The sequence below is a fragment of the Neophocaena asiaeorientalis genome, unplaced genomic scaffold (genome assembly GCF_003031525.2).
Source record: "Neophocaena asiaeorientalis asiaeorientalis breed wild unplaced genomic scaffold, Neophocaena_asiaeorientalis_V1.1 scaffold118, whole genome shotgun sequence".
In the NCBI taxonomy this organism is placed as follows: Eukaryota; Metazoa; Chordata; class Mammalia; order Artiodactyla; family Phocoenidae; genus Neophocaena; species Neophocaena asiaeorientalis.
Window position 1 is genome coordinate 3,977,099 of NW_020175528.1, and position 24,498 is coordinate 4,001,596.

At 40.4% G+C, this 24,498-nt stretch overlaps 1 protein-coding gene and 1 pseudogene across 1 annotated transcript in view; both read right to left on the reverse strand.

The window, feature by feature from the left end:
* LOC112415844 (eukaryotic translation initiation factor 4 gamma 2 pseudogene) overlaps positions 1-22,628 on the reverse strand; it is a 29,931-nt pseudogene extending 7,303 nt beyond the window's left edge.
* The window catches only part of SLC9A9 (solute carrier family 9 member A9), a 532,106-nt gene that overhangs the window by 230,746 nt on the left and 276,862 nt on the right, over positions 1-24,498 (reverse strand). The window lies entirely within an intron of this gene.

The following is a 24,498-nucleotide window of genomic DNA, read 5'->3' on the forward strand; positions in this document are numbered from 1 at the left end:
GAGGCCACAACAGTGAGAGGCCCACATACCGCAAAAAAAAAAGATGGAAGCAAAAATGAGAAAATAAAGTAAAATTTTTTTTTTTTTTTGGGTGACATCTTTGTGGCCTTTGTCTAGAATGTGGCTTGCCAAAGATGCTTTGTTTTTGCCAGTTGTTCCACACATATTTCCAACCTGGACCACATTTTAATTTATATCTTAAGTTTGGGTATTGTGGATATCATAGGCAGTAGAAATTTAAACCATAAACTCTCATAAGGTCAAGCCTGAAGTCTAAATTTCTCAGGGGATACATCTTTCCCCACCTAGAACCCACCAATGTTTTCTGAGATATTGTAGATATAGTAGCTCACATGTAAGAACTATTTAGGAGACAAGTCTAGCCCAGAAATTAGACTTGAAAATAGTTTAAAATCATTATTTGTATCCTCTTAATTCAATTCCCATTTATTTCCAAATATTGGTTGACTGTTTGCCTTATGTTAAAGATGTGCTAGTCACTGGGGATACAATAAGAAATAAAACATAATTCTTATTTTCAAGGAAATAATAGTTGGATAGAGAAATTTACAGTCTTGTTACATAGGAATGGTCAAAACCTAGTATGTGCACCACAAGTTCTCCCTTGTATGCCCATGACAGGTATTTAATTGGTCCCAGCTTTCTTTTCCATTGATTTTGGAAACAGCCATAAAACTCCTCCTCTACATCATATTGTCAATTCATCTGAGTCTTCATATATCATCCTTTCTTGCCTTTCCTGACCTAGAAGAAAGACCTGAAGCATCTAGTATTCCCTCCAATTATAACCAGCTTCCAAGGTCAGAAAAGACTGGGCACCAGGGTGGCATAGAAACAACCAGATCTAACAAGGATTTCCCTGTGCTACTTTAACACTGCCCTGGATATTTACCTACACGGTGGCACAACCTTGCCACTTCATGCCATTATATTCACTATATTAGAAACTTATAAGAATATAAGAAAGCATAAGTGAAAATATGCTTAAAAATTCAGTAAAAACACAACCTAAAAGATTATCCTGAAAAATAGAAAAAAGGTCATAGAAAGAAACAGGATCTGTAAAGTTTCTCATTAGGCCAACTGCCTGCCTCTCGTTACCCACACCTGATTCTCATTGGGCCTGTCCGGATTTCATTTGGTTCTCAGGTCATTGCTTATTTTCATATGGGGGCTACATAACAGGGTCTCTTCCAGTCCCAGAATTCCATGGAGAGAAAAAGAGAAAATGTCAATAATTAATGAACTGTCAGGGAGACACAGCTTCAACACATCCTGAATCATGTAAAAATTCCTACTCTACAGCTCTTAGGCGTGACCAGCGAAAGGCCAGCATTTAACTTTTCTGAATGTATTTTAATATAATGCTTATCTTTGCTTCCAAAACGCACAATTTCATAAGGTAAGAAAAAACTGATATCTAAATTAAAATGAAAAATGTGGATAGGAGTGACTTATTTTTACTTTTCACAAAACTCAAATTTGAAGAACTTCATATTTTTGTTAATTTTTAGAAAAACAAATGAATAAATTTAAAAAACCCGTATAATTAATTTTATCAAAGCTAACCCCAGTAATCACCCCTCCTAATAATTTGTACGTCTTAGGAACTGTTACATCGAGTCATAAAAAGAAAGTGTTGGGTTATAAAGATACAGCTTGAATCCCAGCTCTTTGGTTGCAAGCTGTGTGAAGTTGAAAACTTGAAGCCTCAACGTTATTCCATGTAGAATTGGAGAATTTAATACTTACTGTGCAACATTGTTGTTATGTAAACCTTCCGGCAAATATGAGGGGCTCAATGAAGGGTAACTGTTGTCATTATATTTTTCTGTAATCCCCTCAATGTCTAGCACATAGGGATTCTCAATTATTCATCATTGAAAGACAAACAATCATGACAAGATTGTGTGTATTGTGTATATCTAAGGTAAGAGGGTAATGAGAAAGAAACAAAATATTTATGGTACATATATTTATTTTGACTTCTGCCACATAAGCTATGTAAAAAGAAGAAAGAGTTGAATATAGATGTCTCCTTTACCCAAGTCAAACAATGAAATCTAACAATAATGTTACATTTCTTTGATATGCTGAAAGGACATGATATTGAGGGGGTCCTTTTTTTTTTTCTTCTGTTTTTGGCCTCACTGTGTGGCTTGTGGGATCTTAGCTCCCCGACCAGGGATGGAACCCTGGGCCCACAGCAGTGAAAGTGCCAGGTCCTAACCACTGGACCACCAGGGAATTCCATGGATGGTCCAGGGAATGGATGCCTTAGCAGAGCAGATGGAAGACTGAAAAGAGAAGACCAGAAAGAAGGAGGAAGACCAGGAGGGGACTGACTGTCTCAGAGAAACCAAGTAAAGAGGTGGATTGAAGAATGTATCTGTTGTCTATGATGAAAAACCCTGTGCTGAGGAGAAATAGCTAGAAGGGATCAAGAGGCTGAAGACACAGGGGGGAGGAAGATGACCGAAATCCCTTAGGAGATCCAAGTCCCTGCTCTCACAGGAGAGGAAAAGGATAGAGGCTGAACTGAGATGAAGGATCAAGGTTAATAGATTCCCCATCCAACTAACAGTCTCAGGTATCAAAGTCAAGCTGAAGGCAAGGGTGGCATGGGATTGGAGAATGTGCAGAAAGAGGAGAAAGCGGATCAGCTTTAATAATCAGGGAAGAATGTGTGGTGGCCACATTGTTTCTTCATACGTATATAGTTGCTTCGAAAATGCTTGACTGTACTAAAATCAGTTTTTGCATATATTTTCTGAAACAAGACCCTAGAATTCTATCTATACTAATCGTTTGGGTTTCCAGAGTGCCCGTCATTATGACCAATGAATGGAATTAGATTTCTTGAGACCTATATCCATACTCAACCAAGATGAACAAAGTATACTGAATGCTATACAGATGTCAAAAGAAATTGTCAGCCTAGCCAAAATATGGCTACCTGTTCTAAAAAATGCTAGCTAAAGGAGGATGCAGTTAAGGAACTGGTTCTTATATTTTTAAGGCTTTTGAAAATGTCATTTGTCTATTTTTATATTGTTTAAATTCACACAAATCCATTATGAAAAAGACCCCATCTTGCATAGTAAGGACAGAGCTCCAACAAGCGTCGATTACATGCTAAATAGTGTCCCTGCATGAGGTAAGTATTATTTCTCCCATTTCCCAGATGAAGCCTCTGTGGCTCAGATTGTTGAGTGACATATTTAAGATCACATAGCAAGTGACAAGTAAGGACCCTGGCTCTGTCAGATTAGTGGTGGATGCTTTCTCTAGAATGCTGAAGTAGCATATGGATCTCATCCTTCACATCTCCCTACCATCTTCTCTTTGCTCTGTGAGTCTCTTGGGGAACCACTTCTTCTTTTACTTTAGGAATTAGCATTCAAACGTCATTACAACCTTAAGAGCATATTTCTGGGTCTATAATGAAGAACAATTTTATCCCTTTAAAACATACCCTTTCACTTAGATGGTGCCAATAAATTGTTGTGGCATCTGATTTAATCTGATATATAAATAAGAAAGAATGAAATGATAAAAATCCACAGGTTGTAAGAGCAGAAAAGTAGATGGATCTAGATACATCTCTTTGGCCAGTAATGACAAAACAAAGAAGAAGACTTAAAATTAATGGGAGATGCTTAGTTTGTAACTGTCAAGTAGATGGTGCAGGATACAAAATTGTACACACACAGTTTAGTCTTGACTAAATTAAAATAGCTAAGAAATACTAGCAGAAAAAAATGCCAAGTTCAGGTAATATGCAATGAATTCTTAGCATACATTTGTAAATCCTGGAATTGTGGGTAAATACTAGTTTAAATATTAGTTGTTCTGATCAGGAATGGAGACACTGTGTTGGTTCTTTGGGAATATAATGATATTCTAAAAGGCAAAGAGAAGTGATGATTTGAAAGAAAAGCAGTTTGCCACAGAGCAGCAAAAAAAAAAAAAAAGCCAAAGTATTAGCAGTTACAGTGGTTGCTTTTAGGCAGTAAGATTTTCTTTTACTCTCATTATTCTGTTTTATATTTACTGGTATACTACAAGAATTATGTTATTTTTATAAATAGAAAAAATAACAAAGTCAAAGCCATTACCAAAAGCTTTTGGCAGGTGGCTTTGAAGTCTGGGTCTTTTAAGTCCACAGGGGTAACGGCACCAAACCATCAAACCACAGAATCCCTGCTTGTATGGGGCAGGGAGTGACAAAGCAGTCGTCAGAAGCGCCACAAGGAAATGTCTCTTGGGCTTGTTGTCTCGTTCCAAGGAATAGCCCGAATGCAGGTCTACACAGGATTGTTTCAATTCACCTGTCATAGTGGCGAGGACGTGAGCAACCGCCCAGAAATGCTTGGGAGCAGGCTGCTCTGTGGGCACGCAGTAATCAAAGAAAATAGGCAGTAATCGTCCAGCAGTTCCAGCTGTCTTTAATGTAACTCCAAGCTAATATACTTACTTCCTGTATTTTAGCATCTACACTGGGTTTAAAGAAACAGATCTGCCAACAATTTAAGAGAACAAAGGCCCCTCTGAGCCCACACACACCCCTCCCCAGCATTGCATGCTGCCCCCTCCCAGCCGTGCTCACCTCCAGCAATCAGTTCCATTTCTAAGGAGACAGAGAACAATTTATTCAGCTTCAATTTGCTGAGAGGAAAACCTCCTATTCTCTAATACTAATTCTTGAAGCAGATTCAAAAACAATTTTTGTTCCTTGCCAAGGTTTGGGGCTTTGAAAGATATTAATGTAGACAGTCTTTGAAATATTAGGAGTTGGCAGCCATTGTAAGCATCTTGAACTTAGCAAGGAAGTCTCAGTGCAAAGTATATGTTATCTTATGTGTTGAAATATATATCAAGCTTCCTGTGCGGTGAAGGGCTTGGGCACCCTTGCGGAACTATGGACGTGGACATGGACAATTGTTGCATTCATCTCAAGCAGACCTACCCCATATTAGGGACCAGGGTTATTTGGGGAGATATTTTCTTATTTTAAAGTAGGGTTTTACATTTCCAGTTCTGAAACTCCTTCCATGCAGTTTTAGGCAAATCTACTTGGAATCCACAAATATACCCAGAACAGTGATGACCTGTTTCCTCTTCACAGATTTAACATTTTCATTTTTGCTTTTCACCATTGTTCATAGATAGCATGAAATATGTTCTGTCATTCCTTTCTACGCCTTAACATAACATTAACAGACTATCATTTTAACTAAACATATTAGACGTATGGGAGCACAGGAGGATCCAGTACAGCGAAAAGTATTTAATTGACACTTGACCAAACTTGACAACTTGTGTCTTTTCATTGTTAGCATTTCCTATCGGTTTAGGAGAGTGAAAATCAGGGAACATGATCACAGGCTGATGTAACTGGATTAGGATGATTTTTTTCATCTAATTGACTAGTTGTCTTGGTGCCACACAGTATACGCTGAGCGCTATTGCATCAGAATTTGCCGGCTCTCATGTAATGAAAGCAATCCTAGAGACTCCCTGCCCCAGTCCACCTCCTGACTTACCTTTCTAAAACACAGCGTGCTTCTGCCGTTGCCCATCAACTTTAGCTGCCTCCTTACTGTCCGTCAAATAAAAGCCAAACTGCTTAGCATGACTTTTAAGACTCAACACTCTCCGAGATCTAGCACCAGGCCCATCTCCTGATGCTTAGCCCTCCTCCCCTCTGCCCCTTAGTAGTGGGAGCAGAGCCAAGGGGTGGTATGGGCCACATATGAAACTGTTTTGTAGGGACTGGTGGTCCAGGTAGAGGTGAGGGACAGGCTTAGTGGACAGAGGGTGGCACCTCATGTTAAGAGCCGGGCGTGTGCACCTGGGACAAGGTGACGAGAATGCTACCAGGTTGGGGCTAGGCAGTAGCATGACCAAGGCTAAGTGGCTGTAACGAAAGTAAATATCCAGGGTGTGGAAGTGGGAGGGAAAAAAAGAAGACTAAAGCCGGAGAGGGATGGAGAAAACTATATCCATTCCTTTTCCTCAGAAACCACTTTCATCAGCAGACTTTGCAGAAACCATGGACACCCAAGGAAGGGAGAAGTGAGTATTTCTCCTTTGAGCACTAATTTTGGATTCAGATTCTTTGCGCTCAGCTCCCTGCTCCACCACTGCAAGCTCTGTGACCCCAGTCAGGCAACTTTTGCTTTTCTGTGCCTCCTTTCACCCACTGGTAAAATGGAGATAAGAAGAGCTCCTACCTCATAGAATTATTGGAAGGATTAAACAAATTAACTGAGGTGTCTGCACATGGTGGGTCTTCAGTAAATCTTACTGACGATTATATTTTTATGATAAATTTGGACAGTTTTTTCTTTACACATTTAGGAAATAAGAAATCACAGAAAGCAGAATTGGACTGTAGTATACCGACGAGGGTGAGCAACTAGTCTCAGTTTGCTGGCATCTTTTCCTGTTGTAGCACTGAAATCTCCGATCCTGGGAGCCCCTCAGTGCTGGGCTAACCAGGACCATTGGTTGGTCACCTAGTAATGAGTGTGGGAACTCTTTGCAAACAGAATGCCCAGCTGCTTAGCAGTACGGTGTTCGTTGAATCATATGAAATTGCCATTTCTGTAGTTGAAAACATCAAATAGCCACAGTTTCATGTGGTCCAACATAGTAAAAAGTCCTAACATGGCTAGGAGTGGGTAAGGAGAAGAAGGTGCCTCCTCTACTTTAACTTGTCCCTTTCGCTTAAAAGAAATAAAAGTCAACAAAGGTTTCTTGAGTATTTACTATGTGGTAAATCAGGACTTTATCTTGACTTTGGTTAATCTTCATGATTCATAAGTGGGGAAAATCAACAAGATGAAACAATGGGAATATAAAGCCACCAAGAGCATTAACTCGAGAGGAAAAGAAAAAAAGCCTGAAGGAGAACATGTACCTCCTAAAGATGAGGAGAGAGCCAGGGCCATGGTGGGAGGAGAGAGGGCGTCTGAACAGGGTGCAGTGACCCTTGGGGGAACCTAACTCGTTGAAGTTCAGATCCAGAAGGCTCTGGAGCAACAATCACAGTATCTCACTTCAGGGTGGGAAATGCCTTTCTGGAAGGAAGTCAACCTTCCATGGCCTAAACCACAACACTGAGATAGTTAAGAAAAACATAAGTTAAACTTTAAAAAGTTTTTTTAATAAAAACACAGGAGGGAGAAAAAGTCCAAGTTCATTGGCTTTTGGAAAAGACCTAGAGGATTTCTTATTCATCTGAAGCATTTTGGCCCCATTTCTACTAAAAAGTTTTAATTGTCTTTGATATGTAATCCTCTCTAGGGGTTTGGATAAAACAAGGGCATTATGAAGTTTTGTTTGGGGAATGACATCCCATAAAAGGATCTGTGAGTGGATTTTGGAAGGATCCAACACTGTTTTGTTGGATAGTTTTATATATTGGATGAACTGAACACACTAGAGCAGGGATTTTTAACTCTTAAGAAAACTCGAAGTACATTTTAACAGAGAAGAAAACAGAAGTCGTAGCTTTCAATTCCAAGGACTCTGTGACCTATGAATGGTTACTGGCTTCAATGGAGAGATTGAGATTTATATAAAGTATTTGATATTTATATAAATTTGCATAGTATTTATAAAGTATAAAGTAGTTGATATATATTAGAAAGTGAAGAATTCAAAAACGCAAGCCTAAAAAAAATGGACGCTATATCTGATGCTGTATTTTTAGCTAATTTCTCAAAAGAAAAGTCTGTCCAAGGAGTGCCTTACTTCGTTTTAAATTTATTATGGGAGGAAGGGATGCCACCCCCCATGACTCCAGGATGGAGGAGTGAGAATGGGAAATGTGGGGTCGTGCTTGCCAAGAGTCTAGCCTGAGTATTACCTGTTCTTAGAGCCTGGAAGGCAGCTGCAGCCTCGTTTAACTTTACAGTTTATTTCAGCCTGCATTTATTGAGTCTGTGACACACACTGTGCAAGCAGAAGGGAAGGAATACCTGCCTTCGAGGAATGGAGAGGTTTGTGGCTAATAAACAAGAAGGGGCCGCTAAGCAACTGAATTATCATGGTTGGTAGAATATCCAAGTTATTTTATCTGGTCAAGGTTTTCCCTCACTGACCAGATGGAAAAATGCCCATGCATTTTCTCAAGTCTGTCAGAAAGTCTTGAAAACACTATCCAAATAGCTGTTGCAGCACACAGCAAACAGAGCCAAGAATCAGGCAGCTAAAGGGCAGATATGGCCTCTCACTGCTCTGTCAAGACATGCGTTCCCCACTACCTGTTTTCTGATCTAACCAGCTTCAGATTGGTTGCTGCTCTACCAAAGTTCATTGAAAAGATTTCTATAACGTGATCCATGATTTGCCTATGTCAACTGAGCTTCTTTTAGCATTTTAAATTTGATTTCATGGAATAAGATAATTCTATTACAGATCAGAAGCTTGAACTGCAAGATGTAATTACGAGTCCTAATTCTAGCACTCAGAAAACAAATAAGACAAAACGAAAACAAAATAACCAAAACCAAACCTAACGTGCATATAAGTGCCACAAACGCTGTAAAAACGAGTGTGTGAAAACTTATTTAATCCTCACCACAATTCTATTCATTCGTCAACAGCTATTTGGTGAACTCTGTTACTGATTCTGATGCCGTGAAGTAGAAGCTATCATTATCCCCAGTCATGAATGAACCCGATTCACCCCCTCAGGCCTCCTTTTGGGTATCCTGGCCTCACCGACCTCTTGAGATTTTGAACGCTCTCTTGGCAAGGAAAGCAAACTGCAAACCCCAAACTTCCTCTTTTCCTGAGAGCTCTGCTCTGGACTCTCCTGAGCCCACAGTGAATTCAGCTGAGTTTTACTTATTTGATTCTCTTCAAAAGAGTAGTAAGGGCACCTTTTCTCGTACTTGGGGATTGGGACTCAGATGAGGGGATGAAAGAACCCACACTACAAGTGGTCCACAGTCCGTCCTCCTGCTGGAAGTGCAGTAAACCAGGGAGGACATGACATGTGGGAAGCTTGTCTGAAAAATCTTTAGAAAAGAGGCAGTCTGTGCAAACCTTCCTTCACTGGGCTCCTTCTCATTTCCTCTTTATAGCTTAACTCTCTATAAAATACAAAATGTGGGTGTAGATGATGAGAAACGGTAGGAAAAAACAAGACCAAATGATCTAGGTAATTGTTGTTCAACATATATCCACAAGCCTCATTTTAATGAAGGATATCTATATCGTGGCCTGGAACATCGCCCATGACATAGTAAGTTAAAAAATAGTAAGAAGTAAAAGAAAGGGCTTCCCTGGTGGCACAGTGGTTGAGAGTCTGCCTGCCGATGCAGGGGACACGGGTTCGTGCCCCAGTCCGGGAAGATTCCACATGCCGCGGGGTGGCTGGGCCCGTGAACCATGGTCGCTGGGCCTGTGCGTCCGGAGCCTGTGCTCCACAACGGGAGAGGCCACAACAGTGAGAGGTCCATGTACCACACACACACACAAAATAAAAGTAAAAGAAAGAATCTTTGGTGTAGGGAGATACCACAAGTGCACGAGCAGACCCAGGCCGACAGCCCAGGTTTCCCACGTCCAGTGTCAGTTGCCCTACCTTCTCGGCTTCCCAGATGCCAAGATTGTGTGAAGACTGACTTGGAGACACACAGGATAATTCAGTACCTGTATTCTCTCGCTTCTGGGAGGCATTGTGCAGATGTTAATAATTCAAAAAGTCATGGCTCTAACCCAGCAGAGGATGCTTTGTAAAGGACAAACACACTGAAATCTGGGAAGGTGCAGTAACTGAGGCTAAACAGGTAGAAGTCAGATATACGAGCATACCACATGCAAAACATAGCAAAGCTGACCTTTGTTGTGTTACTGATGCATAACCATGAAAAAAACCCTACATCTTTAAACATCATATATCTTCGAATCATCTTGAGGTAGAGGTATTTTAAAAACGTATCTGAGAGAGAGAGAAAAATATTTCAAACAGACCATTGTAGCCAACATCCCTTTGTCAAGGAAAGGTCTTTGTAGCTAAAGTGAAATGGCATTTCTTTTTTAATGAGGTGAACATTTGTGAAGAGCTATTATGCATATTTTTCAAAAAATAATAGTGTAGATCTCTCCTGTAAAGCAATAAATGTCTGGGTTTAGTCCACCTAACCTATTGTCTAAAATATAATGAAATTTTTAACGTAAGCATCTACAAATAAATTGAGTTATATATTGCAAGTTGGAACAATTCACAAAGCTACAGCAAAAAGCTTTTCTTATTAAAGATTTCATTTGGTAAAAACTGAGTGTAATAATTATCTTGCCCAGATTTCACTTAAAAAAAAAAAACAGTTATGTTTGTGGGAAGAAAGCCCATATTTTACACATTGAAAATTAAATCAGTTGTCAGATGATACTCTGAAACTCAAGACCAGCTCATAGTAATTAAAAGATAATAATGCTTCAAGAATCAAGTAAATCTGAAAGTCAATAAACACAAAAATAATTTATTGGTGCTTTTAAACATTTGAAAATAAATTCTAAAAAATTATTTTAAATGATGTGTAACTTCTGTACAGCAGAGCCACAAATCAATTCATCTCTCTGTTCACCTGGTTCAAAGTTTGAAAGGGAAAGCGTGACTTTTTGAAGTTGACTGACCGTAAAATGTGAATTTTTTAACTGGATTTCTCAATATTCCTGTGGTAACAGATTTCTCCAGGAGCCCACTGCATTTGGGCACCTCTCCCAGAACCCTGGAACTACACCCCCAGGGTCAGGCAACGATGTTTTTTGGATGCAGGTGCTGGGCATGTTTTAGCAGGAGGATCATTTGTTCACGTTAAAGATCATGGGTTCATTTAGGGACCCCAGACTCTTTTGGTCCACAGAGCTCGGATTTACTCCTAGGGCGGAGCTAGGGGTCCTGGCGTCCCTCTGAGTCTTTTGTGCTGACCAGCAGGGTAGATTTAAGTGTTCCTTTATCAACCCTAGTGGTTGTTTGGCTTGACGTTTGGAAACTGGTGGAAGAGTTGGGATGCTGGACAGTGGGATCAGAAAAACATATCTGGAATAAATAAGTTTGGCATGAGGTTTTCTTTGAACTGCAACCCTTAAGTCATTGGGAAACTAATGGTGCAACTAACATTTTACTTAAAAAAAAAAAGGCTTAAAAAAGTCACTTTTGTGTTCTGTGGCATAAGCTGAAGCTTCTGTTGCAATTTAAAATCAAAAAGCATTTTCTTTTCAAATGGAATTTCTAGGTTGAGGGAGGCCTTTTATAAAATGATAGAAAAAGGAGCTTTGATTGCATAAATCATTAAATCCTTAGAATATTCGGATGAACGACAGAAATGGAATCATCTCTCTTTTAAAAGCAGATCTGAAGTTTAACTCCTGAAGGTCACCACTTAAATCATCATAATAAATCACAACCAAGGAAAACACTTAGGAAAGAATCACTTAAAAGTGCTGAGAAGGCATAGAATATATACATTCAAGTCAAAGTAAAATGAAGATACTGACGAACATAGAGATTGGAGCAAGTCAGTCTTAAGGCAGCTTAGAAGACTTTAGTGTTCTGTCATAGAAGTTGCTATATCACAAAATCAACTAGCACATACTGTTTCTGAACAAAAGATTCATGTTAGAAGCAGAACCTGGAGTCAGCTTCAATCCTATCACTTTCTGCCAATGATACCTGGGTGTTTTATTTTCATGTCCAGTTGAACATTGTCAATGAATTTACTTTTATTTTTTTTTTGGTTAACTCTGAAAAACATGGTGTAAATTGCTTGAAATTAAGTACTAATAGACGCTTTTGGAAACAGCATTTTTTTCTATCTATTTCCAAGTAGTTGAGTATGCTCCTTATGGTGATATGAGCTTTCAAAGTACTGATAACTTATGACACAAATGTGTTTTTTGTGGGGGAAGGATTCAGTGAATAGAATAAGGTTTTCTAAGATGAAAGCTCTTGAGAATGTTAAACAATCCAAAATTCTTGGGACTTCCCTGGTGGTCCAGTTGTTAAGACTCCGCACGTCCAATGCAGAGGGCACGGGTTAGATCCCTAGTTGGGGATCTAAAATTCTTAACCATGTACAATAATTGCACATAGATTATAACTTTAGACACACGTTTGATTCTTCTTTACACGTCTACCTCATCATATAGAAAACATTAAACTTTCTTTTGTACAGTTCTGAAAATTATCAAAGTGTGCCTTAGCCACAGGTTCTGAGAAATAGACACGGCACGTTTTCTCTCAATTCATACATGGTAGAGTACAGTAATTAGAATCACTGTCATTTAAAAATACCACCTCCTTAGCTGAAGAAATTAGAGATTTGATTTCAACATTCTCAAGACTATTGACTCTAAAAAGATATTATTTATTGAGGCTTCAAATAATTTTAGGTGGAAAAAATTCTCTATCCCAGAATTATCTATAGTATGGGATACTGTAGGTAAGTCTAGATTCAGATGGATCATATACTTAGCAACTTTCCAAAGGTATTTCATGAAATTCATCACAAATAAGTTGTCCTATGAAACTAAAACTGGAAATGAAAGTTAAACTGTGGGATACTCTTAAGTCAATAAGTAGAGGTGGAAGAAAGGCAGCTTGGTGAGGTGGGAAAAAAACCCTGAACTTGGAATCTGTCCTAAACCCACCCAGGTCTATTTGTTGTATGATCCCAGGTAAATGAGTTAGCTCTCTGTGTGCCAGTTTCCTCCTCAGTAAAATAGCTGCTCTTAAGACCTAACTGACCAGTTGTTGTCATGAAGATTGAATCTACTAATTTTCAGTAAACCACCTTAGACAGTGACTGGCACCTATTAGATATTCGATAAATACTAATCAAATCTGCATTCTCCCAAGTTAAAGATGAAAGTAGTGAAAATAAATACCCCTAAATAGCTCATTCTAGTTGAAGGACCATTTTTTATGTAGTGCAACAGTTGTGCAATCTGTGATCACTACAGTGAATCTGTGAATCTTAAAGTGAAACCTCCATTTGTCTGCTTCAGACAGGTGAGCAACTCACCCTACGAGGGGGTCTGTCAATTGTTCTCTTCGGCTTGTCAGTCTGACTGCCTTCCCAGATCTAAGAACTGTGAAAATACTTATCTGGGTAATGTCCCCGAAACATCCTGACTGCAAATATAAAGGCATTTGTACAAACATCTAAACCCTGATGGCTCTGAACCTCCACCTACTCACACAGAATGTAAGATCCCTTCCAGAGTTTCCTTTTCCCTTGAATGCTTATGGGAATCCCAAAGGGGAACCTCATGAGTGATGTTAATGTCCCCCAAGTCACTGGCTCTCAAGCGTTGCTGTACATTAAAGCCACCCAAGGAGATTTAAAGAGCTCTGCTGCCTGGTCCATCCCACCCCCTGCCAATTAAATCAGAATCCCCGGGGGAGGCACTGGGCACGACTCCTGGGTAATTCCAGTGTGCAGCCTGGTTGGAGAAGGGCCTCAAGCCCACCGGCGTGCAGTTCCCACCCCACGTGAAGTCACCTGGACAGTTTGGCTTCAATCTGCTGGATCAAAATCCCCCCTGTCAAATGACAGAACCTCAGCCCTTCCCCGTCCAGTGTCTTTCTAGAGTCCTAGGTTTGGTCACTCATTAAAATCACTTTGGTAGAGTTCAAAAAAATATATTGCAGCCCAAGCCCTACCACAGAGTAACTAAATCAGAGTTCCTAGGCATCTGGGATTTGTAAAAGCTCCTCAGTCATTCTAACAGAGTCCAGGGTTGAGAACGCCTGCTCTGAGGGCTTTCAGGAGGAGGGAGCGGAAGTGGCACATATGACCAGAGTCTGGAACTTGCCACGTCTCAGCTCCACCTGCCCACGTGCTTGCTCAGCTCAGCCACAGCCATGCTACCTGCGCCCACCTACTCTCGCTGTACTCCGAGCTGCTGACTGTGCTCTTCATGCCGCCTGCACTGCAGCTGCCTGCTGCCTGCAATTCTAGGACAGCCTCATTCCTGGGGGCCCCTGTGATTTTTGCCACCAGCACCTGAAGCTCTATTTCCGCCTGCCTCCTGGTCTTTGCCACTTATCTCTCCCTCCAACTTCATTTCCTTGTGTCCAGTTCTTTTAGAGATGGTCCCTTAGTAGAGGTATTTGGACACCCACTTAAATTCTTTCTAGTTTACCAGCCAGCATTCTGGGAAGAGAGGAGGCTCCCAGCAGGGACACAATGCTGCCTCCCCCTCTCCCCATTTTACCAATTAGTGCTCTCGTCCTCAGAGTATAGGCAGGCCAGCAGGTGGGTGGGTGAGGAGGGCCACGTCCATTCTCACAAAGTCCCACAAAAAGATGCTGACCCTCAGGCTGTACAAGACCCCTTCCCATTTATAGGAATTTCCCACTTAAGGGTTTGGTTATTCCTCTCTGTGTCTGGCTTCTGTCATTAACCCCTTCCTCATACATATATCACTACATGCCTGAAGCCCAATCAGGGATAAAATTCAAGCTCCTTCCCTTGGATTGTCTGGACCTTGGACAAATCAGGAACTAGGGCTAGATGCCTGTATTAGTGCCTGGGAACATTCTAGAGACTTTAATAAGGTACTTTTTTGCCCAGAACATAGGGAAGACCCTTAAGGAATGGTGCTTTATTCCACAGGCCAGTGTATCTGAGTCCTAGCAACAGTCCAGCCATTACATGAAACATTCAGTAGGGCCAAACAAGCCAGAAATGTTCCTTTAAAATCAGACTACTTTTCCCTGGAAGGTTAGATGGTTTCAAACTCTTTTGTCTCTAATAAACTTGGATGAAGCAAAAGACTCCTGTAGACTACCTGCCCCCACTTGGTACTATAAAAGCAAGCCAAAAACCAAACAACAGATTAGCACGAAGGGGAAGAATGGTGGTGTTTTCCCTAAGAGGGTGGTGTAAATCATTAATTTATGCTGGAACTGAGTACAGGCAGTGTCATAAAATTGGATCATTATCACACTAGCCTACAAACCACCATTGGGAAAACCTGCAGAAGGAATAAACAGTTGAGATATAGTTCGCCTTGTGACCCTAGGAAAGAACCCAGAGGCTGCTCACAGAATTTCACAGTAACTCTCCAGAAACCTGCTGTGTCAGAACTCATGATAGTGAAACTCAGCTTGTTCTCATCTCATCCCACGTGCTACCTGGAGCCCTTCTCTGCCTGTCCGTTTCTAGTTGGCCAAGAGATCTTCTACCTCGGCCCTATGTTGTAGGTCCCTGTGCTATCATCAGAGCAGCATCTTTAGACAAGAAAAGCAAGTCAGAGGATAACTAGTGCTGAGGTCTGAAGTCATTGTCCTAGAAACCCAAAATAACATTTTTTCCAGATCTGAGTCCCAAGGACCACATTTTCACAGATCTCTGGGGAAGAGAAGAGTTGTATAAATTCAGTTACGTATAATGACAGAAAAGATTAGACATTCTTTCTCAACAGAAGAATTCCTTTATCTTTCCATCAGGCATCTTTGCCCCTCTAGTTTTTCCTTGAAAATGTAATTGGAATGGAACAAGGCACAGTACGAAAAGGGAAAAGAAGTGTGTTTTCAAGCATAATTTTTAACATCTTGGAACCAATGGAAAAATACATCAGGAATAGTTTGCTATTTGGGTGTTCACTGCTAAAGCAGTCCATAATAAGGGACATTCTCTTCTCCCTCAAGAACAGATCGGTCACTGCTGACTCCAATCAAGTTCTTTCTCGATGCAACCCAGAACAATTGCATTAAGTGACTTTCCTAAAACCAAAGTCTTATTCTCATTTATTAGATTTTTCCTTTCAGGTAATTTGGAGCTCTGTATCATCTCTCCACTGATGAGATTTTTTGGATTTTTGAGCTGTGTCTCCAGAAGCAATTCAATTTCTCTTCTGAGGGAATTGCACAAAGACTTAACATTTTATTAAATCCATTTGCTGCATCTTTCAAGACCTTCAAGGAAATGGCATCCTTAAATTTGGCAGATTCTTTAACAAACACACGCTCTGGTGCATGTATTCAGCCTTGATGTTTTCTGTGCTGCGTCAATCAAATTTAATTAAAATGAGTAGAAAGATTACAGTAATTTCCATTTATCATCCCAAAATGCCATTATGAGACTGAAGCCCTTCATACCTGCACCTGTCAAGCAGGGTGATAAAACTATAATGGGCTATTCGAGGGGGTTATGTCATTGCCATCCTTAGAAATTTTAAGGTGATAATGAGCAACCATCTGTCTTGAATGTCATCAAAATGGGGACCAGGCCAGCTGATCTCTTAAAACCTATTCAGATAAATTTTTCCCATTAAGCAGTGAATCAGGCTCATACATAGAAGGACATGGATCATATATATTTATACGTTAATACTTAAGCATTAATAATGATTTTTTGTTCTTGTTTTCTAAAGGTGAAAGAAATGAGAGAAAAAATTGAGACAAAGGGCGAGAGAAAGAGAGAGCGAGAGGACCATCTCTCTGAGAGGCTGAAGCTCTACATAGTGGTAGAGAATACAAAGCCATTATTTTGGGGAAAATGTAGTAAAAAAGTAAATTTTAGAAAATGCTGAATGAGGTAAGTATACTTTCTTAGGGTTAAGATAAGACAAAAATTAAGAGAAGGCTTTGAATCGTGTTGGCAAGAAATGTCATGGTGAATTAATATGGATCCCCAAAATGTTGCCTATTGGGTAGAGATAGACAGTCCTGGCAGGTGACTCAGATATAGAACTGATGAATCCTGAAGAAAGAGGAAAACAACAGCAGCAAAATGGAATAAAATATCTGTCACAGGACAAAGAGGTGAATAGGATAGGAGATGTGACAGCATCGATACTTTGGTGGAAAAAGAAAAGTCATTCCTGGTTCTACCCATCAAGGCCGTCTCTGGTTAGCGTTAAGGCTGAGAAAGGAAAAGAAGAGAAAAGGGAGGAGTGTTGGTCGGCAAAGACAGGGTTACTTGGGTTCATTGTCATCTACAATGGGGACAGGGAGGAAGAAGCGAAGCCCGAGGAGAGGAAGAAAATGACAGTGATAAAAGGAGAAAGGAATGAATTAGAGAACATGGTAGTAGAATAGATAAACAAATCCAAGTGCTATTTCTTAAAATGATCAGTATAATATGCAGTTTCATAAATTAAAGAAGGGGGAAAATATATACACATCACTGTCTACAGGAAAAGTCTACAATCAAATATATGAAAAAGACATTAAAATAATAATGGGTTTTGGTGTACAACTCTATCCTTTGGGTGAACTTTTTAACTTCTCTAAGGCTTGTAAAATATGATTAATATTATTATTTACCTCCTGAATTTTTTGGTGAATTTTAATTGGAATAATTTATGTGAAATATATATTTATAATGCCAGGTAATAGTGTTCAACAATTGTTGTTATTAAAATTTTTGAAAAGCTGGAGAGAATAGATGGTTTACTAGGAAAGTAAAGTTGACTGAGGAAGCAGAAAACCCAAGTATTCAATCATATAAGAAATTGAAACCATAATCAAAAAATCACTTCCCCAAATGGCATCAGGCTCCATGGTAGTTTTAAAGTATGTTCACAATTCTTTGAAACTCCTCCTTTCAAGAGGGGGAGCTTAATTCCCCTCCCACTGAGTGTGGACTGGTCTTAGCGACTTGCTTCTAACGAACGGAATATGGCAGAAGTGACAGTGTGTGACTTCAGAGAGTAGTTTAATAAAGAGCATTGCTGCTTTCTTCTTGCTCTGGGGGAAAGTTACTTTCACACCATGAGGACACCCAAGCAGCCCTATGGAAGGCACATGGTGGAGAACTGAGGCTTTCTGCCAATGGCTACGTGAGTGAGCTATGTTGGAGTGGATCCTCCAGGCCCAGTTGAGTCTTCAGATACTGCAGCCATGGCCAACAGCTTGTCTGCAACCTCACGTGAGACCCTGAGCTAGAACTACCCAGCTAAGCTGATGCTCCTAGGCTCTGATCCCTCAAAAACAATACAAAATAGTACAAGTTTGTTGTTTTAACTGATACATTTTAGGGTAATTCATTACACAGCAATAGATAAGTAATACACCAAAGGTTGCTTTTTGGAGGTGGGTATTGGGTATTTTTAGCTTGCAGGGCATATCCCTTGAGCATTGGTCTATGCCCAGGTTGGCCCCTGGGTTGCAGAACTGACTCTACCCCTCAGGCCATCGAACTTCCTTGGGCTTCAGTTTCCTCCAACATAATTCTGGGTTTAAAAGTTTATCTTTATATTCCCACCTTGCTCTGAACTTCTTAGATTTTATGACTTAAAATTCTCAACTGCAATTATATACTATGATAAACAAACACAGATGTGTGGTTAAAAGAGTAGCTAAAATTTAATCGAGAAGTTATGGTACCTTTATGTTACAACTTTATCAGACAAGAAAACTTACATGAAAAATGTTCAAGGGAAAGCACATCTCATGTCTTACTTGGCTTTATTTCTCCCTGGGCCCTAGTACCTGGCATATAGGAGATACCTACTACGGAGGGCGCCTAAGGGTCATTTGTGGCCCCTACTATAATCCAAGTTGGTTGTGGCATACGGCTTCTTAACTAGGGGTTCACAGACAATAATTCTTTTTGGGCACCGAAAGTACAGTGTGTTCTTGCCATTATGTGGGAGCTCCACTCTCATTAGCATTTAAAAGAGAACACTTATTAGCTGAACTACTAAATGTCCTTTATACAATATGATGAGTTTCATTGGAAAGAATCACCAGCTTAGCTAAGGAGAAATTTAAGCACTTTGCCATCATTTATGAATTCAACGCTTCTAGGATGGTATTTTTAAACGTACTTTGAATGAAGGGAAGAAGAAAAGTGGTAGAAATCTTGACAAAAGAAATGTAATTAGAGTTTTTTAAAAATGGCAATTCTATGCTTTATGAAGAAATCTTTGATCTTACTTCTCAGAAGCCAGGGAGACGGGGCATTGTTGCCCCCGACTTTCTCTCTACTCTGTGCCTCAGAACAGGTAACTGGGATGAAACAAGCTTGCTTTTGTTAAAAGTGATGGAGAAAAATTGCACAAAACCATAATCAAAAACCACTGTAATGCAAATCAATAAGGCAGAGGCACACTGCAGGAAACAAGCAATGGAATTATACTTGATCTTTCTTTCAATATCTCAAGATTACCCTAGACATTTGCTTTGTACATCCAAATCATTACATTTAAATTAATGCATCATATCAGAATTAAATAAAACTATTAATTAGCATACATTGTTTCCCCTCTCTATTTTTTATCTTGGAATGTTAAAGGTCATAATTCATTCACTCATTCATTTATTTATTTATCAATTCAGCAGCTCCTAAGTTCAAGACAAAACTAAATGGTAAATTTCCATAAACTTTTCATATAGACCACAACATCCTAAGAGCTCAGACAAGACAAAAGTATACCTAGAGCCACAGAAGGTTAAGATAAATTTAGACGTTACATATGTAAGCATTTATCAGAAGGAAGTGTGGTGAGCAGGGAGATTGATATCATGGGTTGATGTCGTTTCCTTCATGATCCTACATTCATTACCTTTGTAAGGCACAAATCTGATTATTATCATCATCTCTATGTCTAAAAGCCTTAAGCAAGTATGAGCCTTATAGAATATAGTTCTCCTGGGCTTCCCTGGTGGCGCAGTGGTTGAGAGTCCGCCTGCCGATGCAGGGGAAACGGGTTCGTGCCCCCATCCGGGAAGATCCCACATGCCGCAGAGCGGCTGGGCTCTTGAGCCATGGCCGCTGAGCCTGCGCGTCCGGAGCCTGTGCTCCGCAACGGGAGAGGCCACAACGGTGAGAGGCCCGCGTACCGCAAAAAAAAAAAAAAAAAAGAATATAGTTCTCCTAAACGTAGCACAGTGAGACACTAAAATGTCCACCTGAACTCACCTCTCCATTTTAATCCTCAACCCTCTCCCACACCTTTCCCTTTCCTGCTCCACAACCTACACCAGCAGCCCAAACCCACCCCTATCTACTTCCCCAAGGGAACCTGAGCCCCAGGCAGAGTGCGCTATCCCTTTGTCTCTAGGACTTGTCAAGATCCTTCTTAGTTTTCTGCTTTTGCATACTCTTTTCTCTTTGTTTTCATTTCCTATGAAATCTGCATGAGAATCTCCTAATTATCTTTATAGCCTTCTCTAAAACTCCCAACCCACAATCACCTTGCCTCCAGGGAGCAATTCAGTCCCCTGGTTGCCTTTTTTTTGCCTTTGTCTCCCTGGATTCCAGCATGGTGCCTGCCATGCAACTAGGTGGTGCTTAGTTCACACTCAGTCCATGCTTGAAATGAAAAGCTGGGAAGCCCTTCAGTCAGACCCTGACACGGAGTGGTAGCAATGTAAGCTTTGTTCTCTCCACCCCAAGGAAGCAGGCAGTGTTTGAAGAACCCATTACAATCACTCAGGTAGGAACAGATAATTTTTCCAGGAAAAAGGACCCAGCCGTCAGTGAAACTTTTCACCCCAGGATAAATCAAGGACTTTGATGTTCTACAGCTTCATCCTTGGATTTGATTTGACAGCTTATCACAATGGTCTGCCCAACAATTTGTCAACAAGAGCAATGGCAAACTTTGACTGCTTCTCTCATCTTTATGCATTGCACTGTAATCAGGTGATCCCTGCCCATTCCAGTCTGGAAGAGGGAACCAGATGCGTGTTTTATGCTCTGTGTCAAGTCAGAGAATTATTAGGTTTACAGCATCCTCCTTAAAACCCAGTCATATAGTTCAATCATTCATTTCACAAATGAGAAAACTGAAGCTCACAGGTGTTAAATTAATTATCCAAGGCCCCACCATCAGTTGTAGAGATAATGAGCAAACTAGCTTTCTGGACTCTCGCTTAAGTGTTCTTTTCACCATATCATCTGGATTTCCCCACATTCCTGTTCTTTTTCTTGAATTTTTTTTTTACAGAGTCATGCACAGCACATCTAATTTGGCTCCCATTGTCTTTTTTTTTATTATTATTGGAAATTTAAATTTGGATTTGCATTGCTGCTTTTCCATTCAATGGTGATAAACACTCAAAATATCATCTGGGGGGAATGGAAATAAAATAAGCATCTGGAAAGAACGTGCTATAATGAAGATGTCATTGTTTGCCGATAAATGCTAGGCAAAGAATCTGGCTTTTCAAAAATAAATGCACGAAAACATCTATGTCCATCTCGATCTATATTTTAACAAAAAAATTAAAATGCACTGAAAGACTTTCAAAGATGACAGAATTAAATATAAGATAAATGACTAAGTAGCTGAAAGGATAATAAAGATAGCCAAACATTCATTCATTCACTCATTCATCTATCCATCCACTCAAGGTTTACTGAATATATGATGCTAAGCCCCCCAATTGCTACTAAACCCATTTACTAATCAAAGAATAGTAAAAGGCAAAATAGTTTGAACTACAAGTCAAAAAATCTAAGTTAAAAATTTCTCTCTGCCACTCATAAGTATTGGCAAACCCTCTAACACACCGTCTTCTACTCTGTATTATTCCCATCAGCATACAAAAGTACTGTTATTTCTCCCATCTTAAAAATAAAATGGGGCCTCCCTGGTGGTGCAGTGGTTGAGAGTCCGCCTGCCGATGCAGGGGACACGGGTTCGTGCCCCGGTCCGGGAAGATCCCACATGCCGCGGAGCGGCTGGGCCCGTGAGCCATGGCCACTGAGCCTGCGCGTCCGGAGCCTGTGTTCCGCAACGGGAGAGGCCACAACGGTGAGAGGCCCGTGTACCGCAAAAAAATATAAATAAATAAATAAAACGATTTGTCTTTCAGCTTCACTTTTCCCTCCAGCTATCATCTCACTTCTTTGCTCCCCATCCTTTGAAAGACTCGTCTATACACACAGTTTCCAATTTCTTTCCTTCCATTCTCTCTTGAACCCATTACATTCAGGCTTTTACCCTGACACTCCACCGACAGGGTTCTTATCAATGTCATCAATGATGTTCATGTTCTTCACCTTACTTGAACTTTCAGCAGTATTTGGCACCATTCATCATGCTCCTTCTGGAGACTCTTCATCTGACTCTCAGAACACCATACTTTCTTGGTTTTCCTTCTCCCTACTGGCTTCTCCCTCTAGGTCTCCTTTGCTGGTTCCTGACTCTTCTTACCACCATTGGAGTGCCTCAAGGCTTGGTTCTTGGATCTCTCCTCTAGTATTTCCTTAGAGATCTCATCCAGCCTCATGTTTTCAATATCATCTCTATCCTGGTGACTTCTAAAATTATACTTGTAGCCTAAACTTCGCTCCTGAACTCCAGAATTCTTTGTCCAACTGGCTATCAACAGCTTTGCTTTGGGGACTAATACACATCTCAAATATAACAAATCAGCACTTGGTTGTCGATTGTCCCTCAAATGTGCTATCTTGCAATCTTCTCCAGTTAATACATGACACCTCCCTTCTTTTAAAATTTAAATCGTATCATGCCATGCCTGAACTTAAAAGCCTCCTGTGTTTTCCCACCTTGTTCAGGCTTTCCAGGACCCGCCCCTTGTCACTGCTCTGATATTGTCTTTCATGCTCTCCCCTGGTACATTCCACCACAGCCACATTGGTCACCTTGTTCCAGGGTGCCATTGTGTACGTGGTTCCCAATTTCTGGGTAGCTCTGCCCCAAATGTCCACATAGCTCCCTCTTTTCTTTCTTTCAAGGATCACCTTCTTTTTGAGGCCTTCCTTGGCCACGCTGTTTAAAGTAGCAACCCTGCCTTCCCATATACACACACTCCTTCCTCCCTTCCTTGCTTTATCATTGGCCTTATAACTTACCGTGAATGCGCTGTATGTTTTGCTTATTTATTTTGATTACTCCAAACTCCACTACGAGCAATTCTTTTTGATTCACTCTTGTATCCCAGCACCCTGAAGAGCGGCTGGCACAAAATAGGCTCTCACAAAATGTTAGATGAATGAATGAAGGTAATCAGTGATAATAAGAAGAGCTACCACTTAGGTAGAGAAGTAAGTAAAAATTAAATAAGTACTTTGTACACGTTAATGCATCATAGATGTTAATTATTTAAATTAACATTGTACACCCATGTGTATCTGTAGAAGTAATTTTTAGGTGGAAACTGCAGGAAGAGAAGGAGAAATTCTAATTAAAAGGGATGGTAGATCTGTGATAAACCATAATGGAAAAGAATATGAAAAAGAATGTACATATATGTATTACTGAATCACTGTGCTGTACGGCAGAAATTAACACAACATTGTAAATCAAATATACTTGAATAAAATAATTTTTTAAAAAAATACCCAAAAAAAAAAGGATGGTAGAGAAGTACATGGTTTTGCAAGTTAGCCTCAGGCCAGGAAGAGACAGCTGATGGAAACACCCTGGAATCTGGCCCAGATTATCAGCTCCCAGGCCTGCCTAGCGGGTGAGGGCATGAGGGAGGAGGGGGTTGGGAGGCAGGCCTGGACATGTGTGAGTGGGGTCAGGAGGCTGGTCTGCGGTCTTCTGGATGCTTCAGGGTGAGACCTCTAGGCTCACAGGCTGTCGTGTGCTGATGTCCATCTCGAGTATCTCTAATTGTTCTCAGTTTCTAGGCCAAGAGTCAGGGCTTGCAGTATTTGTCTGTCTCTAGAGCTAGATGTGCACACCCTAAAGTAAGCAAATGGCTTTGAGTCCAGGGAAAGGGTTGCCACGTATGTTCATATACTCTTTACTAGAGGGCTTTGCTATGAAAATAGAAATCCTCATGGTGGGTAACAGCACAAGAATGTCTCTATTATGCTGCTTTGTGCCTAACACACAGTGATGCTACATGTTTCTTCATGGCTTGGAGTGAAAATCAATTCACCGGCATCTAGATGGTCATTATCAGCTACAAAACATATTTTAACGTAAATCTGCAGTTTAAAAAAGGCACTCTAATTCTTGAAGCTACTATCGCTTCTCGGCCTTTTGGCTAAGATCAAGTGTAATTCTTGAAGCTACAAAGGATATATTAATTCTCAAAAGTCTTTGTATCCAGACATAGCCATTTCATTAGCTGATCTAGGCACAGTCCAGGAATAAAATTCTTCTGTAAATCATATTACCTAAGATTTTTTTTTCTATATATACATTTATTTATTTAGTTAGTTTTGGTTGAGTTGGGCCTTCCTTGCTGCACACAGGATTTCTCTAGTTGCGGTGCGTGGGCTTCTCATCGCTCAGTAGTTGTGGAGCACGGGCTTAGCTGCTCCGCGGCATGTGGGATCTTCCCAGACCAGGGCTCGAACCTGTGTCGCCTTCAATGGCAGGCCGATTCTCAACCACTGCGCCACCAGGGAAGCCCATAACTAAGGATTTTATAACACAAAGTAGATTTTCATTGATTTTTTCCTACACTTCACTAATTGACTTCCTTCAATCCCATTAAACAGTCCTGGGGACAGAGGCAAAGAGGCGATTTCTCCCACTGACAATGAACACAACTCAGGGAGGTGCAGAGCAAGA